General features: G+C 44.8%; 2 protein-coding genes across 12 annotated transcripts in view; one reads left to right on the top strand and one right to left on the bottom strand.

Moving 5' to 3' along the window:
- Nucleotides 1-8239, bottom strand: part of dmap1 (DNA methyltransferase 1 associated protein 1) — a 79964-nt gene extending 71725 nt beyond the window's left edge. For all 4 annotated transcript variants that reach the window (XM_038794138.1, XM_038794139.1, XM_038794137.1 and 1 more), the window contains exon 1: nt 8110-8239. The gene's annotated coding sequence lies outside the window, so the exon portion shown is untranslated. The remainder of the gene's footprint in view (nt 1-8109) is intronic.
- Nucleotides 8240-8334: 95 nt separating this feature from the next.
- The window catches only part of LOC119964531 (HORMA domain-containing protein 1-like), a 108192-nt gene continuing 100995 nt past the window's right edge, over nt 8335-15531 (top strand). For 6 of the 8 annotated variants that reach the window (XM_038794149.1, XM_038794145.1, XM_038794150.1 and 3 more), the window contains exon 1: nt 8335-8650. The gene's annotated coding sequence lies outside the window, so the exon portion shown is untranslated. Of the gene's footprint in view, nt 8665-15531 lie in introns of all 8 variants that reach the window. The other 2 variants (XM_038794147.1, XM_038794146.1) reach the window with 2 other exon arrangements.

The following is a 15531-nucleotide window of genomic DNA, read 5'->3' on the forward strand; positions in this document are numbered from 1 at the left end:
GCGCTGGAATGTGGCAACTAGGGGCTTTTCACAGTAACTTCATTTCAAGCCTACTTGTGGCAATAAGCGATTTTCATTTCATTTTCATATCAGTGTCAATTATTGGATACTTAACATAAACGAGACAACTAATTGGAATGTCTCGTAACCCATTACTTAACAGTCTCCCCTTCCTTGGAGAAAAAAATAATTAGGTGAAAACAAAATTACAAGAAACTCAAAAGCACACACGCAATTTCCCCCCCCCCCCCCCCCCCCCCCCCTTTTCCATTTTTGGAAGAAAACAGGCGCCCTTCATTAACAATATCCAAAGGTTCCTGTGAGCTAGCCCCTCTTTTTGTAAAACAGTCTGACAATTGATAGCTACTGTCAACCCATTTAATTTTTGCTATTTCCCCTCTGTCTAACATCTGCTTCAAACTTGCGATGTCTATCCTTAACCTTTTTTCATTGACACTTTTTGTGGAGTGTACATTTTTCCACAGGGATTTATTGTCAATGTGACATTCAATAGGTATATTACCCAAATCCCCTAATCCCAAAATTTCTGTCAATATCTGAGATATATAAAAGGCCATATCTACCGCCTCTACAAGGCTTAACGTCTCAGCAGCCAAAGTGCTTTTGACCACTCTCCTTTTCTTTGTTTCCCACACAAGATGGCAACATTTACCATTGTGCCCCAAAAGGAAAATTATAAAACCTCCTGCGCTTGAAACTTCATCACATAAATTTGCATAGGACGCATCACTATAAACTAGGAGTTTCAAGTGCCGAAGGTCACCTAAAACCGGGAACCTCAAAACACACTCCTGCATTTTTAGTTTGACCAACGCTTTATTTGCTCTTATTATGTCTTCCACTTTGGGATCATTCATTTTTGTACTCAACTCTAAGATATCAAAACTCACGTCCAATCTAGTCTGTCTACCTAACCAATTCAGTTTCCCAATTAAACTTCGCAGTTGCTCTTTTTCCGTCTTTGAAAACATTGCATCTTTTTGTGAAACCCAGCCACGGCTAATTGCTATTAGGCTGATGCTTTCCAAATAAGATTGCTGACGTAAAGTTGCCCCTAACTAAGTCTGTCCGATTTCCAGTCCAACAAGCCTGACTTCCAGCCCTGAATTCTTACCTCAAACCAGAGATTACAATAGCTTCAAAATCACTAGTCACACCCCACAAAAAAATCAATAATCGACATGCATCATAAAGATGCCAGAAAGATTTCCTTTATAATGCCAGTAAAATATTACTGGATCTGCTTTCAATTGGCAACAGCCTAACTTTAACAAAACTGACCTTACCGAAAAATACCAGACTCTAGACACATCATTTAATCCATATACACATTTGTTCAACTTCCAGAGTACCCCTTCTGTGTTAGCTGCCTCTTTAGGAGGACGGAGGAAAATGTCTCCCCTACAAGAAGGCAGCATCTGACGATGCATCTGAGATACTTAAGATTGGTGAGACAATAATACTATAAAGATGGAAGAGCAGAACTGGGGCCATTCGGTCCCTCAAGTCTACTCCGCCATTCAATGAGATCATGACTAATCTGATAATCCTCAACTCCACTATCCTGCCTGCTTTCTCCCCATTATCCTCGATTCCCTAATTAAAAATCTGTCCAACCCCGCCTTTAATATACTTAACGATCCAATCTCTAGCTTTCTGTGGTAAAGAATTCCACAGATTCACTACCCTGAGAGAAGAAGTTTGTTTCTCATCTCAGTCTTAAATGAATTACCCTTTACTCTGAGATTATCCCCTCTGGCCCCCTAGATTTTCCCACAAGGGGAAACAGCCTCTCAGCATTTACCCTGTCAAGTTCCCGGAGAATCCTAGATGTCCCAGTAAGGTCACCTCTCATTCTTCTAAACTCTGGAGTACAGGCTCAACCAACTAAACCTCTCCTCATACAAAAATCCCTCCATCCCAGGGATCAACCTGATTAGCCTTCTCTGGATTGCCTCCAATGCCAGCATATCTCTCCTTTGATAAGGGGACACTGTTAACACTATTCCAGGTGCGGTTTAAATAGAGCAGTTTTAGCAAGATTTCCTTATTTTTAATCCTCCATTCCCTTTGACATAAAAGCCAACATTCCATTTGCCTTCCCTATTATCTGAACTTACATACCAGCTTTTTGTAATTTATGCACGAGAACCCCAAATCCTTTTGTTCTGCAACTTTTTGCAGTTTTTCTCTATTTAAATATTTAGCTCCTTTCTTCTTCCTACCAAAGTGCATAACTTCACATTTTCCGACATTATATTCCATCTGTCAAGTTTTTACTCACTCATTTAATCTGTCTATATCTCTTTGAAGACTGGCATCCTCACCACTTGCCTTCCCACCTATTTTTGTGTCATCTGCAACTTGGCCATAGTACATTCACTTTTCTCGCACCAAGGACAAGGACAAGCAGGTTTTTCCTCTTGTTGGTTCCCTCACTACTGAAGAATCAGCCTAGCAGCTATATCAGTCAGCAGTAGTGTTACGGAGTTGTTCTTGAAGATGGACATTGAAGTCTCCCAGAGTTCATACTGTGCCCGTGGCACCTTCAGTGCTGCTTCCAATTGTATTAAATAAGGAGGAGCACTCATTCATCAGCTAAGTGGATGAGAAAGGGTGAAAATCAGCAGGAGGTTTCCATGCCCATGTTTGAGGTGATGACAGGAGACTTCAGGGGGTCTGGAGTCAATGTTGAGAACTCCCAGGGCAACTCCTCTTTTTTCAGCATTTTTGTATTTCAGGTTTCCAGCATCCATGCGTTAGAGAACATTTGAGTTTGAGTGAAAGTTGTAGTTGAGTGTAGCACAGTATCAGTTGTGGCTCAGTTGGTGACGTTCTCACCTCCGGAATCAAAAGTTAGAGGTTCAAATTCCACTCTAGGGTTTCAGCAAAAGAAAGAAAAAAATGCTGACATCTTACCCCCCAAATATTCTGCAAATTTGTTCCTATGTGTACTAATCTAGTTTCCCTTTGAAGGTTCCTATTGAATCAGTTTCCACACCCTCTCAGGCAGTACATTCTGAAGAAGTCATATTGCACTTGAAATGTTAACTCTGTTCCTCTTGCCACAGGTCCTGCCAGACCTGCTGAGTTTTTATTTCAGATCTCCAGCATCCGTAGTATTTTGATGTTACATTTCAGATCATACAATTTGCTGTGTAGAAACCACTGTTCAACTCTTCTCTGGATCTTTTATCCATTACCTTAAATCGGAATCCTCTGGTTACTGACCTCCTGTGGGTAGAGATACATTCTTTTCTCTATCAAAACCCTTCATAATTTGGAACAAATAAGTTAAATCTCCCAATAGCGCTCTCTGCTCCAAGGAGAATAACTCCAGCTTCTCTAACTTCCCAACCTAACCGAAACCCCATAAACAAGCGAAACTCGATAAAGCTAATTCTAATAAATATCACTGTACTCTTTCAAAAAAATCTAAAATGGTCCTAAAAACTGATACCTAGAATTGGGTACAATACTCTAGGTAATGCTTAGTCAGTGATCCACAAAAGCGTTAAATATAACTTCCTTACTTTTGTACTCTATGCCTCAGTTTATAACGCTCACAATTTATAGAGTCCCTACAGTGCAGAAGCAGGCCATTCAGCTCATCGAATCTGCAACAACCCTCCGAAAGAGAACCATGCCTAGGCCCACTCTCGCACCCTATCCCCATAACCCCACCCAACCTGCATTTCTTTGGACTGTGGGGGAAACTGGAACACCTAGAGGAAACACAGGCAGACATGGGGAGAACGTGCAAACGTCACACAAACAGTCATCCAAGGCCGGAATTGAACCTGGGTCCCCGGTGCTGTGAGGCAACAGTGTTAACCACTATGCTGTGTGGTTAATAGCTTTATCTGCTTGTCCTGCCAGCTTCAAAAACCTGTGTACAAATATTCATTGTTACTGTACCTCCTTTTTATTTGTTTCATTCAGTTTACAATGCATCTCCTCAGCATTTCCATTCAGTTTATAATGCATCTCCTCAGCCTTCCCACCCAAATGCATCACTTTGCACTACTATGCATTAAATGTTATCATGTGTCTGTCCATTTTGTCAGCATGTGCCCATATAATTTTGTCATAAAAATGAAAGCTATGATAAATACAACAATTATAGAATGATACAAAGAAGGAGATTAGAAAATCTGTGAGATAGGATTAAATAAAAGTAGTAAGCAATAATAAGGGATTTTTATGCCTATCCCTATTTGTCTTGAGATGATGTTGGGCCTTCTCCTTGAACTGCTGCAATCCTGGTCATAATAATCCTCCCACAATGGTGTTAGGAGTGAATTCTAGAATATTATAAATGCATTTGTAATAAAAGGAAAGAAAAAAAATAGGGGTAAACCTGTAAAAGTGGAAAGGCAATCTTGTAGTGGATTGTGAAGAATTGACATATTTCTAAGCACTTTGCCTCAGTTTTCACAGTTCAGCTGGATTTGGGGATTGCAGAACCATTAGTGGAGGTTATTGTCAGTATATAGCAATGTATTCCGCTTTCTATTTTTAAAACTAGATTTGTGTAAAGCTTAGTTTAATTAGAAGTCTTTCATGTGGAACTAAGCTTTCAAGTGCCACAAGCTAGTTAATCTCTAATGTCCTCAAAAGAAGTCAAGGTGTTTTTTTATCAGGAAGGACCTCTTCCCTCCAAATCCATTGTGCACATTTCTTATTAAATTATCACTATGCAGATACTCAGGATAATTCAGTTTTACTGTAACATTACATGAAACCTTGGGAGTTGTATGCCAGCTATGATATCTGCACTACTTGAGAATTCCTAATAGGCATCCCAATTTCCCCACTGTAAAAACCTATCTTCTTGCACCTATTCTCACGTTCCTAATTGCAATCTCGACACTATTTTAAAATAGGATCAATTTAAAACCAATATAAGAACATGTTTTTCAATCTCTGAACATTGTTAATATATTAACCAAGGATCACAATTTAAAATTAAAGCATAAACTCCCCACTAGTAGTGTTACAATCCCAGTTGATATAACTGGGATGGGCAGACCCCAGAATGGAACTCTGGCTCAAAAAAAATGTAACTTTTACTTTTTTTAAATAAAGTGTGGAAAAACACAGGAATGTGAATTACGTTTTAACAATAAAAAAAATTAAACATGGCAAAATTTGATAATAATACAATACTCCTTTACCCCCCCTTAGTTTTTAGGATTAACACGGATTACAAAGTATATCTTAAACTGCAATAGTCTCATTAGCACAAAGTCCCTTTTAAGCACACAAGATAACTGTAGTAAAACACACTCCTCTCTGAATCCAATGAATGTCTGTGGATTTCTTCTCAAAATCCGCCAGATTATTATAGTGAGTCACCTTGTCTCACTGAGGTCCAGCTTCCACGAGTGATTTTAAATTCCACTTTTAAAAGTCACACTTTCAATTCTTTTTAATTATGCTTTCCCTCCACGGCTTCCATCATGGTTTTGTTTTCAGGTTTTACACCTCTCCCTTCAGGTTTCCTTTGTCTTAAACTCAAAGGTCCAGCCACCGATTTCCACAATTATTTCAAATAATGCCTCCCAATTTGCAGTAATTTCTCATAAACCTGCACTACTGTATATATCTTTCTGGCCTCTCACGATCCAATGTATTTTTAACTCTCTGTGACTTGAATGAGTTCCTAGTTTCCTCCGTTCCGTTAACTCCAGATTTCTTGGAAACCTCTCTTCATTTCTCTAGCTTCCTTAACTTTGGATTTCTAGCATTGGTTTTCTTAACCATTAATCCACAGTACGGCATTTCCTCTAGTAAGGCGAAGAAAATGTTCCTGCTTTAAGTCTTCTAAAACTAACTGTTTCGAGCAGAGTTGTGAGAGCTGCCTTCTCTCTCACTGTGTCGCCAACTGCAATTAAATTCAGCTAAACTAAATCTTAAAAGCTTCTCTGCCCTGCAAGGCCCTAGTTGCAACCACTGCTAGTTTATTTATTCTTCACATTGTAGCCCTCTCCAAGTACCATAGAATCACAGTTGGAATTGATACCAACCCCAACACATACAAACACCTTTGTTCAGAATTAACCTAACTATAGGTTTTGCCCTTCCGTGGCATGGTGGTACAGTGATTAACACTGCTGCCTCATAGCTCCAGGGAACAGGGCTCAATTCCGGCCTCAGGTGACTGTGTGGAGTTTGCACTTTCTCCCGGTGTCTGTGTGAGTTTCCTCCGGGTGCTCCGTTTTCCTCCCACAATCCAAAGATGTGCAGGTTAGGTGGATTGGCCGTGCTAAATTGACCCTTAGTGTCCAATGGGTTAGGTTGGGTTACTGGTTTCAGGTGGATGCGTGGGCTTAAGTAGGGTGCTCTTTCCAAGGGTCAGTGCAAACTCGATGGGCCTGTGAATGAGTCTCTAATTCACTTGTCTCTCAGTCCGGAAGAAACGGTCTCGAACACGTTCGTACTTCAGAATATTCTTTATTGCGATCGGGGCAGCCCGCTAGGTATTCCGGAGAAACACCTCGGAGAGTGCCAAAGTTTTGCTCAAAACATCCTTCTTTTATATGTATTATTAGGGGGCTGTCCCTTACATTCACTTGAGCTCGCCCCCATTACAAAGCATACATTTGTTATTGCAATAGTTCCAGTACATGATTTTACAGACTTTGAGGTTATCTATTGGCACATGAGTATGTAGCAGTCTTAGCTTAATTAGCAGGTGTTAGCTATAGTTGCAAGCAGCTCCCACATTTCATATCCTGTCATCCGGCCATGCTCCTTGTTTCTCAAGGCTGTTCGGCTTATAGTCATGAGTCGGCTCACGACTTCAAATATCAACTCCCTTATCTGAGCAAGTTCATTCTCCTTCAATGGCTTCAATAACACATTCCTCTACTTGTGATTTTCCAATAATGTATCCCGGTCATTCTGGCTCTTTTTAGCTATTAACCCTTGCTTCACATCCTCAGGCCAAATTGCCTCGTTTTGCACTGTAAATTCTATGATTTCATGCACAGAAACATTTAAAACAAAGCTTTTAAAGGGGCAATTTAGCATAGCCAATCCATCTACTCTGCATATTTTTGGATTGTGGGGTGAGACCCATGCAGACACAGGGCGAATGTGCAAACTCCACATGGACAGTGACCCGGGGCTGGGTTCAAATCCGGGTCCTCGGCAACGCGAGACAGCACTGCTAACCACTGCACCACCCCAGAAACATAAAATAAACCCACTTAAAACTATACCTTATTCCTAATAACATACCATACAAATAGATTCCAATTACATCAGTGTTACTACGAGACAAAATGTCACACAAGTCACTTAAATTGACTGGGTGACTGAAAGAAGACAATATGAATAAGGCAATAAAAGTGAAGTGTCAAAAGACGATCAAATTTGCAAAATTAGAAATTACTGGAACAATAATTCAGTCATCCAACGATATGCTTTTATTTAGCCCAAGGGCAGCACAGTCGTACATGACTAGCGCTGTGGCTTCACAGCACCAGGGTCCCAGGTTCGATTCCCCGCTGGGTCACTGTCTGTGAGGAGTCTATATTTTCTCCCCATGTCTGCGTGGGTTTCCTCCGGCTGCTCTGGTTTCCTCCCACAGTCCAAAAACATGCTGATTAGGTGGATTGGCTATGCTAAATTGCCCTAATGTCCAAAATTGTTAGATGGGGTTATCGGGTTACGAGGATAGGGTGGAAGTGAGGGCTTAAGTGGGTTGGTGCCGACTCAATGGGCCAAATGGCCTCCTGCACTGTAAGTTCCATGTACCAATATGCATAGAGTAACCATGAATCAAAAGTGCTATGTACTAAATGTGCGCTGGCATTTGCATTAAGTACACATAAATTGGTTATTTCAATGCTTTGACTTAACGCGCAGACTTAGTTCACAACTGAAATATGCTTCCACCTGCTGGACATTTCATTCCAACAGCAGCACTCGTACAGGCAGCAATAATCTGGCATTTGTATGGGGGCTCCCTTTTCCAGCTAGGCCCAAACACTTCATTCTCATTTCTGTAATGAAAGCTATCAAGATGAACGAACAACAACGGAGGCTACATCACCCGATTATAAATGGTAAAACTGATACCTTGATTATTCACCCCCAAACACAAGGTTTGGTTTCCTCTTTTAACCTGCTCTTGCTGCTGCTGTGACTGCTTCCTGGCGAACACCGGCACTGACCCAACTGCATGATGGGAAGGCCGCGCATGTGCGGACTGCTACAGCATCTCGGGAGTTGTAGTCCCGGCAGTGGGTTAGAGGAACTGTTAAAACTAGCGTGGAAATAGCGAACTGATTTCGACCCCAGTTGTGCTGACACGTCCTTTTTTTAAAAAAAAAATCAAGACACGGCTTAACATCTTTGAAAGCAACGACCCAATTTGCGCGCGAGCTTTTACCGGACCTGTCGCAGGGAGATCATAGCTGATGTGACAGGCGCGCGCGGCGTGGGGCGGGTGGTGGCAGGAGGGCGCCAGGTGCGGAAAGCGCGCGAGGAATGTGTTCGAAAGCACGAGAACCGCCACGTGACAGGGCGCCGGAGAGCGTGAGCAGGTTTGCAACAGGGCGCGCGAGGGATTCGGTGGCAGCTCGAGGCGCAGACACCAGGTAACAGAGAGAGACTACAGGTAATAGAGAGCAGGTAATGAATAAACAACAGGTTACAGAGAGTGAGCGAGCAGGTAATAGAGAGCAGATAGCCAGTAAGAGAAAAGATAATAGAAAACAGGTAATAGAGACAACAGGTGATGAGAGAGTGAGCGCGCAAATAATAGAAAATGAGGTAACTGGTGATAACAGGGGATGTGGTGGCTTCATGGTATTATCGTTGGACTCATAATCCAGAGACCCTGGGTAATGTTCTGGAGACCTGGGTTGGAATCCCACCACGGCAAATGGTGAAACTTGAATTGGAATAAAAATTTGGAATGAAATGTCGAAAGAAGAACCTTAATCCAATGCCGATTGTCGTAAAAACCCATCTGGTTCATCAACGCCCATTTAGGGAAGGAAATCTGCTGTCGTTCCCGCTCTGATCCACAGCAATGTGGGTGGCTCTTTGAAAAAAATGCCCTCTGAAATGCACTTGGTTCAGGGAAAATAGGGATGGACAATAAATGTTGGTCCATACAATGATGCTTACCTCCCATGGATGAATAGGAACAAAAAGTGACAGAACAGATAATAGAGAGCAGGTAATAGAAAGTGAGAGAACAGGGAATAGAGAACAAATAATAAAGGATGACAGAACTGGCAGAGAGTGACAACAGGTAATGGAGAACAGTTAATAGAGAGTAAGAGAGTCAAGTATACAGAATGAGAGAACAGATAGAAGTGAGTGGGCGAACGGGTAATAGAGAGTGAGAATAGAAAAGGATATAGACAGATAACAGGTATTAGAGAGTGGGATAACTGATTGCAGAGAAACTTTATCAAGACATGGGGAATAGTACATGAGGGAGTACAGAACAGTATAGAAGTAGGGAGCAGGTAATAGAGAAGGAAAGGGAATAAAGTGTGAGAGTGCAAGAGAATGGCTAGATTTTGGGATTATTGGCTGGATTTTCATCCTCGAGGTGGGAAGTTGAAGTTGGAAAAACTCCCAGCTCGACCCGGCCACCCTGGGAGAGGTTGCCCATAAGGACGGAATTGCAATTGTGGGTGGTGGATGCGGGTTGCCGTTGGGCCAACCGACCTGGGAAAAAGTTCAGAAGCAGCCATAAGAACTACCTGATGCAGAGGCAGGCTGGTTAAAGTCCAGCCTTGGTGCCGTGAGACTTTTAAAAAAACTGAAAGGCTCTCCAGCCCTCACACCCCCTCACCTGCCACACACTCTGCATGTGACCTCATGCCATCCTACCCACCCCATATGGCTCTTCATATCCCCATGCCAAGGTATTCCTCCAAACAATCTCTATTGCCCCCTCACACCTCACATCCCATGGTTTGTCTCCCCACTCAGTCAAGAATACATAATAAGGCTTGGAGAGCCCAGAAATCCATTTGCCTATTAAAATGCAAACATTCTAGAAACATTGAATGATTGACAGCTCTGGATCTCTGTTCTCTTCTGTCATAGAATTTACAGTGCAGAAGGAGGTCATTCAGCCCATTGAGTCTGCAACGGCTCTTGGAAAGAGCACCCTACCTAAGACCACACCTCCACCCTATCCCAAATAACCCCACCCAACATTTTTCGACAGTTAAGGGCAATTTAGCTTGGCCAATCCACCTAACCTGCATATCTTTAGACTGTGGGAGGAAACCAGAGCACCCGGAGAAAACCCACGCAGGTATGGGGAGAAAGTGGAAACTCCGCACAGGCAGTGATTCAAGCCGAGAATCGAACCGGGAACCCTGGAACTGTGAACCCACTGCTACCGTGCCCCCCCCCCCCCCCCAAATTACACAATGTTTATTTAACAAGGTAAAGACGATTCAAGTGCTTGGAGTTTCAGCTATTGATACCTTTAGGGTCTGGGTGATTACCACTTTTATTGTGTTGTAGTAAAAGAAGACAAATAACACAACAAAACCACAGGAATGGTACAGCGCTGCAAGAAAAAGTAAAGGTTCAACATACATGAATACAGAGGGGAAGAGGAGAACAGCAGTACAATTGGGTCAATACAATCATTCAACACAAATGATACCTCTAAAAGCCCCACCAGGGAAGAAGGGGAAACAGGTTAAAGCCATGAAAACGTGGTAAAATGGACTTCTGGTTGCGGCTATGAAATGGGTTGCACATAAGGTGGCTCCCGCTTGGAGATTCGGTTTTTGGTTGGGGTTGGGGGGGGGGGGGGGGGGTCCTTGCTTCTTTTGTTCGTTAAGGTAACGATCCTAGGCTAACTGGGTTTTGTTTGTTTGGGACGGGAGTGGGTGACCTGTATTTGGAGTTGGGAGGGTTGTATTTTTCGTGCTGTGGTAGGGGGGGGGGGGGGGGGGGGGGGTGACGAGGGTTTCTTTTTTATGCACTTGTTTGAGGGGGGTGATGGTGGCCATCTTGGATGCATCAGGAACCAGTGCAAGTTGGAGCCCTGTTGGACTTCCTTGCGGGTAAGATATGGCTGACCATAATAGAGAGGGGCCCAGAGGCCCCCAATCAGACTGGTTACATGGAACATGAGGAGGTTAAACGGTCCAGTTTAAAGGTCCAGGGTGTTTACCCATCTAAAGAGTTTGAAGGCGAATGTGATTTTCTTGCAGGGGTCACATCTGAGAGTTCAAGATCAGACGAGGCTGTGGAAAGGGTGGGTGGGGCAAGCGTTCCACTCGAGTTTTGATGCGAGGACGAGGGGGACCACGGTGTTGATCAACAGGAGGATAACCTTTTCGTTGGCTACTGTTTTGGTGGACTCGGGTGAGATATGTGATAGTGAGTGAAGTGTTGGCGGGTGCTCCAGTGGTATTAGTGAACGTATATGCGCCAAACTGGGATGACATGGGCCTCGTTAAGAAGGTGCTGGTGGCTAGCCCCAGCTTGACTCGCATCAGTTAATTATAGGGGTCGGGGGGATTTAATTGTGTGTTAGACCCAAGGCTGGCGAGGTGAAGACACAAGCCTTTACGGCAGTGTTTTTCAAACTTCTTTTCTCGGGACCCACTTTTGGCAACTGGCCGACCTTTGGGACCCACTGCTGCCCAATCTCTGCAACCCATGCTGGTGGACCTTCGTGAGCTACGCCGCCCAAACTTTGCAATCCACGCCAGCTGACCTTTGCAATATACCATTTTTACTTCCCTTTAATTTAACAGGTAACCTGTTTGGTCCTCATGATCTTACTTGCTTTGAAATTCATTGTTACATTTCTGCTAAGGACTTCAGCTGATGATTTAAGTTCTTGCTACATCCTTTGAAACCAAATTACGAGATTTATCCTCAAACTCTCCATACTTAGTCTTTAAACACTTATGATGTTTTGAGGGTTTTAAACTTTCATTTTCCAGTACTTCCCTGCATATAACACACATGGGCTTTACATTGGCACATTGGCATAGTAGTTAACACTGCTGCATCACAGTGCCGAAGACCCAGATTTGATTCTGACCTCAGGTGACTGTGTGGAGTTTACACATTTTCCTCATGTCTGTGTGGGTTTCCTCCGGATGCTCCAGTTTCCTCGCACAGTCCAAAGATGTACAGGCTAGGTGGATTGGACATGCTAAATTGCTCCTTAGCGTGAGGTGGATTGAGCCACGGTAGGATGGCCTCCTTCTGTGTTGTAGGAATTCTATGATTCTACAAATTAAGAAAGCCATTTCTTTACACTGCTTTGTTCCTGATTTCACAAACCTGGGTGCCAGGGTGGCAGTGCAAAGGTTTCCAAGTTCCAGGGTGGCATTGCAGGGGGGGGGGGGATGCCCAAAAAATGAGGTGGAGGGGCGGTTTGAAGGGTGTGAGAGTGCAGTGCAGATAAGTAGGGGCCCAGGGAGGTTTGCGGGTCCTAGAAGGGAGGGGGTGGGGGTCCTAGAAGGGAGGGGGTGCTTAAAGGGGGCACATTACACACAATGGACTCAATGTGATTTTTGCTAGAATAACAGACGCTATTCGCCCTCGTGATCACATCATGCTGGCCCTTGTAGAAGAAAAGATAATAAATAATCAACCTAATCAGAAGGGAGTAACATCCAGGATTCTAGAAGAATTGCAGAATAATGACACCATCTATGTTTCTCAAGAAGGCCAACGACAAGACAGGATCAATGAACAGTCCTCGGGATCTCTCAAGGATTCCAACGAATGAAACACCTTCACTCCCACCATGCCGCACCTCCGGCACCCAAGCAACCCATTGCTTAGATCCCGGCCCGGAGGGGGGAATGACTCGACCTGCTCAACCACCTCCGACCTCTTGTAATGAGCATCGAGGATAGGATAATATAGGGCCGGTGGTGGGGGGAGGGGAGGGCAACAACCAACCCCAGGCTTTGAAGATCAGTGTTCTGTGGAACCTGATGTACCCAGCCTCCAAATCAAGAATACTAAAGCATAGCAGCCAATCTTCAAACTCAATCGGGAACTTGCCTCCCATTTCTCGCCAGGGACTAGTCTCATGGACAAACCTTGCCTGGCCCCCTACCTCCCAAACACCGCCAGGATAAACGGCACTCCATGCAGCAGGTTCTCAACGACTCAAAGGCAGGTCCTTGCCAGGAAAAGTGCTCTTCCGAATGCAAGAACTCTCTCATGCACCTCCACCATTTTGTCAAGGACACTGCGAAAATCTTCAAAGTGAGCTCTCAAGACCTGCACCTCAGCCAAAACCTTCATCCAGAACAACATTCACAATGGTGGCCATCATCTGATGCGCACTGCACCACAAAGGCAAAGCCCACCCACCAGCAACAACGGCTTTGCAAGCTGGGTCCCACCCCAGCCCACTCTGACTGCCACGGTCAAATGAGGATTTTCTACAATTTATCTTTGCTCCTCTTTGCAAAACACCAATTAGGATCCTCCAGGGACATAGTGCAAGACATATATCACAGGAATGAAACATATGAAATTTGCACCAGGATAAGTTGCGGATTACAAGATGAGCAGAGCCAGAGCTGTCAATAAAACAGTCTTTCCCACGCTCATGCCACTTGACCGTCACAAGATTTTTTGAGAAAGTTGAAAATTATCAGTGAATGTCTTTTAAAGCTTTTTGTAATCCTACTATCATTTTGGGGTTCATTGCTTCTATACAGCATATCATGAGTGGATGGACCTAGAAGTGCCTCAGCTTGCCACTTAGTATGGGGGGCCATAGGGGGTGGGTGTGGGACATATCTTGACATGGGTGCCATAGAGGGTGGGTGTGGGACATATCTTGACATAGAGGGTTGAGGGGACGTAGGGAGTGGGTGTGGGGGGACATAGGGGTTGGGTGCGGGATAGGACTTGGAATGATAAGGACCATTTAAACTTTCATAGAAATATAGGGTGCGATTCTCTGGAAAGATTTTTAAGTGTGGCAGCAAGTGGGAACTGCCACAAGCTTCCCGGCGCACGGCCCAGCGAGGGCAGCAATGCTATTCAATGTTAATTGGTCCTCTTAACGAGGCCTCACAGGTTTTTCAGTGCAAATGAAGGCCCACCAGCCGATTCGCCAGCACCACGCTCGCCAGCAACAAGGTAGAGCAGAACTTAAACAACTCTTGCTCCGCCAACCCCAGCCAGCTCGTAACAATGGCGCCCTGGAGACCGACCCCAAGATACAGGGATGCAGATCTGTGGAGGCTCCTAGATGCAGTGGAGGCCAGGAGGGATGTCCTGTTCCCCCAAGGGTCCCAGAGTGAGAGTCACAGGGCAGCCAGTGCTGCCTGCGACGAGGAGGCAGCACCTGTGAGCACTGGGGGTGTGGCCAGGAGGACTGACCTCCAGTGTCAGAGAAAGATCAACGACATACACCGGGCAGCTCAAGTGAGTAGACACCAACACCCCCCCCCCATCATCCCCCCCCCCCCCCCCCCCCCACCCCCGAGACTTTTCCGTCCCCATGCGAGCATCCACCCCCAACTCTCCATGCAACCCCAACCCACCGTGCACCGCCCTCTCTCTTCAACCCTCCCCAAAACCTTCCCCACCATCACTGTGAATCATATGTGTGGCTAATGATGCCCTCTCTGTGTCACGTCAGGAAAAGCTCGCCCACAATCGCCGGGAGAGGGCCCAGACTGGTGGTGGGGTGCCAGACATAAGAATCTTCAACACCTTGGAGGAGTGGGCCCTGGTGGTGACGGGTGGCTGAGGACAGAGCAGTCACCAACTTGGAGGCTGGCGGACGCCACAGAGGTGAGGAAGCACAGGGCCTCAGCCAAACAACTGGAGGCAGACTCCCTGCAGCATCCTGGGAGATCATTGGTGTTGGAGGCTTGATATCCCAAATAGGGAGCTGCAGGCAGAGAAGACAGGCCCTTCAGAAGAGAAAGCACTTGACCAGAGTTACCACGTTTGCTTCAAATTCAGTCAACTGAAATGGTGTAATTACATAAGATTGGGATTTAGCTTGCCCTGTCTTTTTGAATTCACCCTGAGAGGCAAAATATTTACTTGGAGAAGGAACGTCTTGGTGATGCCTGTAGGAATAAATCCAGCATTAATCCCTGCCTTCATAGAATTTATAGTTCAGAAGGAGGCCATTCTGTCCATCGAGTCTGCACCGGCTCTTGGAAAGAGCACCCTACTTCAGCCCACGCTTCCACCCTATCCCTGTTACCCAGTAACCCCAGCTAACCTTTTTTTTGGACACTAAGGGCAATTTATCATGGCCAATTCACCTAACCTGCACATCTTTGGACTGGGAAGAAACTGGAGCACCCGGAGGAAACCCACGCAGACACGGGGAGAACGTGCAGACTCTGCACAGACAGTGATCCAAGCCGGAATCGACCCTGTGACCCTGGAGCTGTGAAGCAACTATGCTAACCACTGTGCTACCGTGCTGCCCCTCTAAGACAAGAAAACGGTGAGAAAAATTCTGTTGTGAGGCATCAAAACATCACCCTATACTGAACAACC

This window comes from Scyliorhinus canicula, chromosome 4 (genome assembly GCF_902713615.1).
Source record: "Scyliorhinus canicula chromosome 4, sScyCan1.1, whole genome shotgun sequence".
NCBI lineage: Eukaryota > Metazoa > Chordata > Chondrichthyes > Carcharhiniformes > Scyliorhinidae > Scyliorhinus > Scyliorhinus canicula.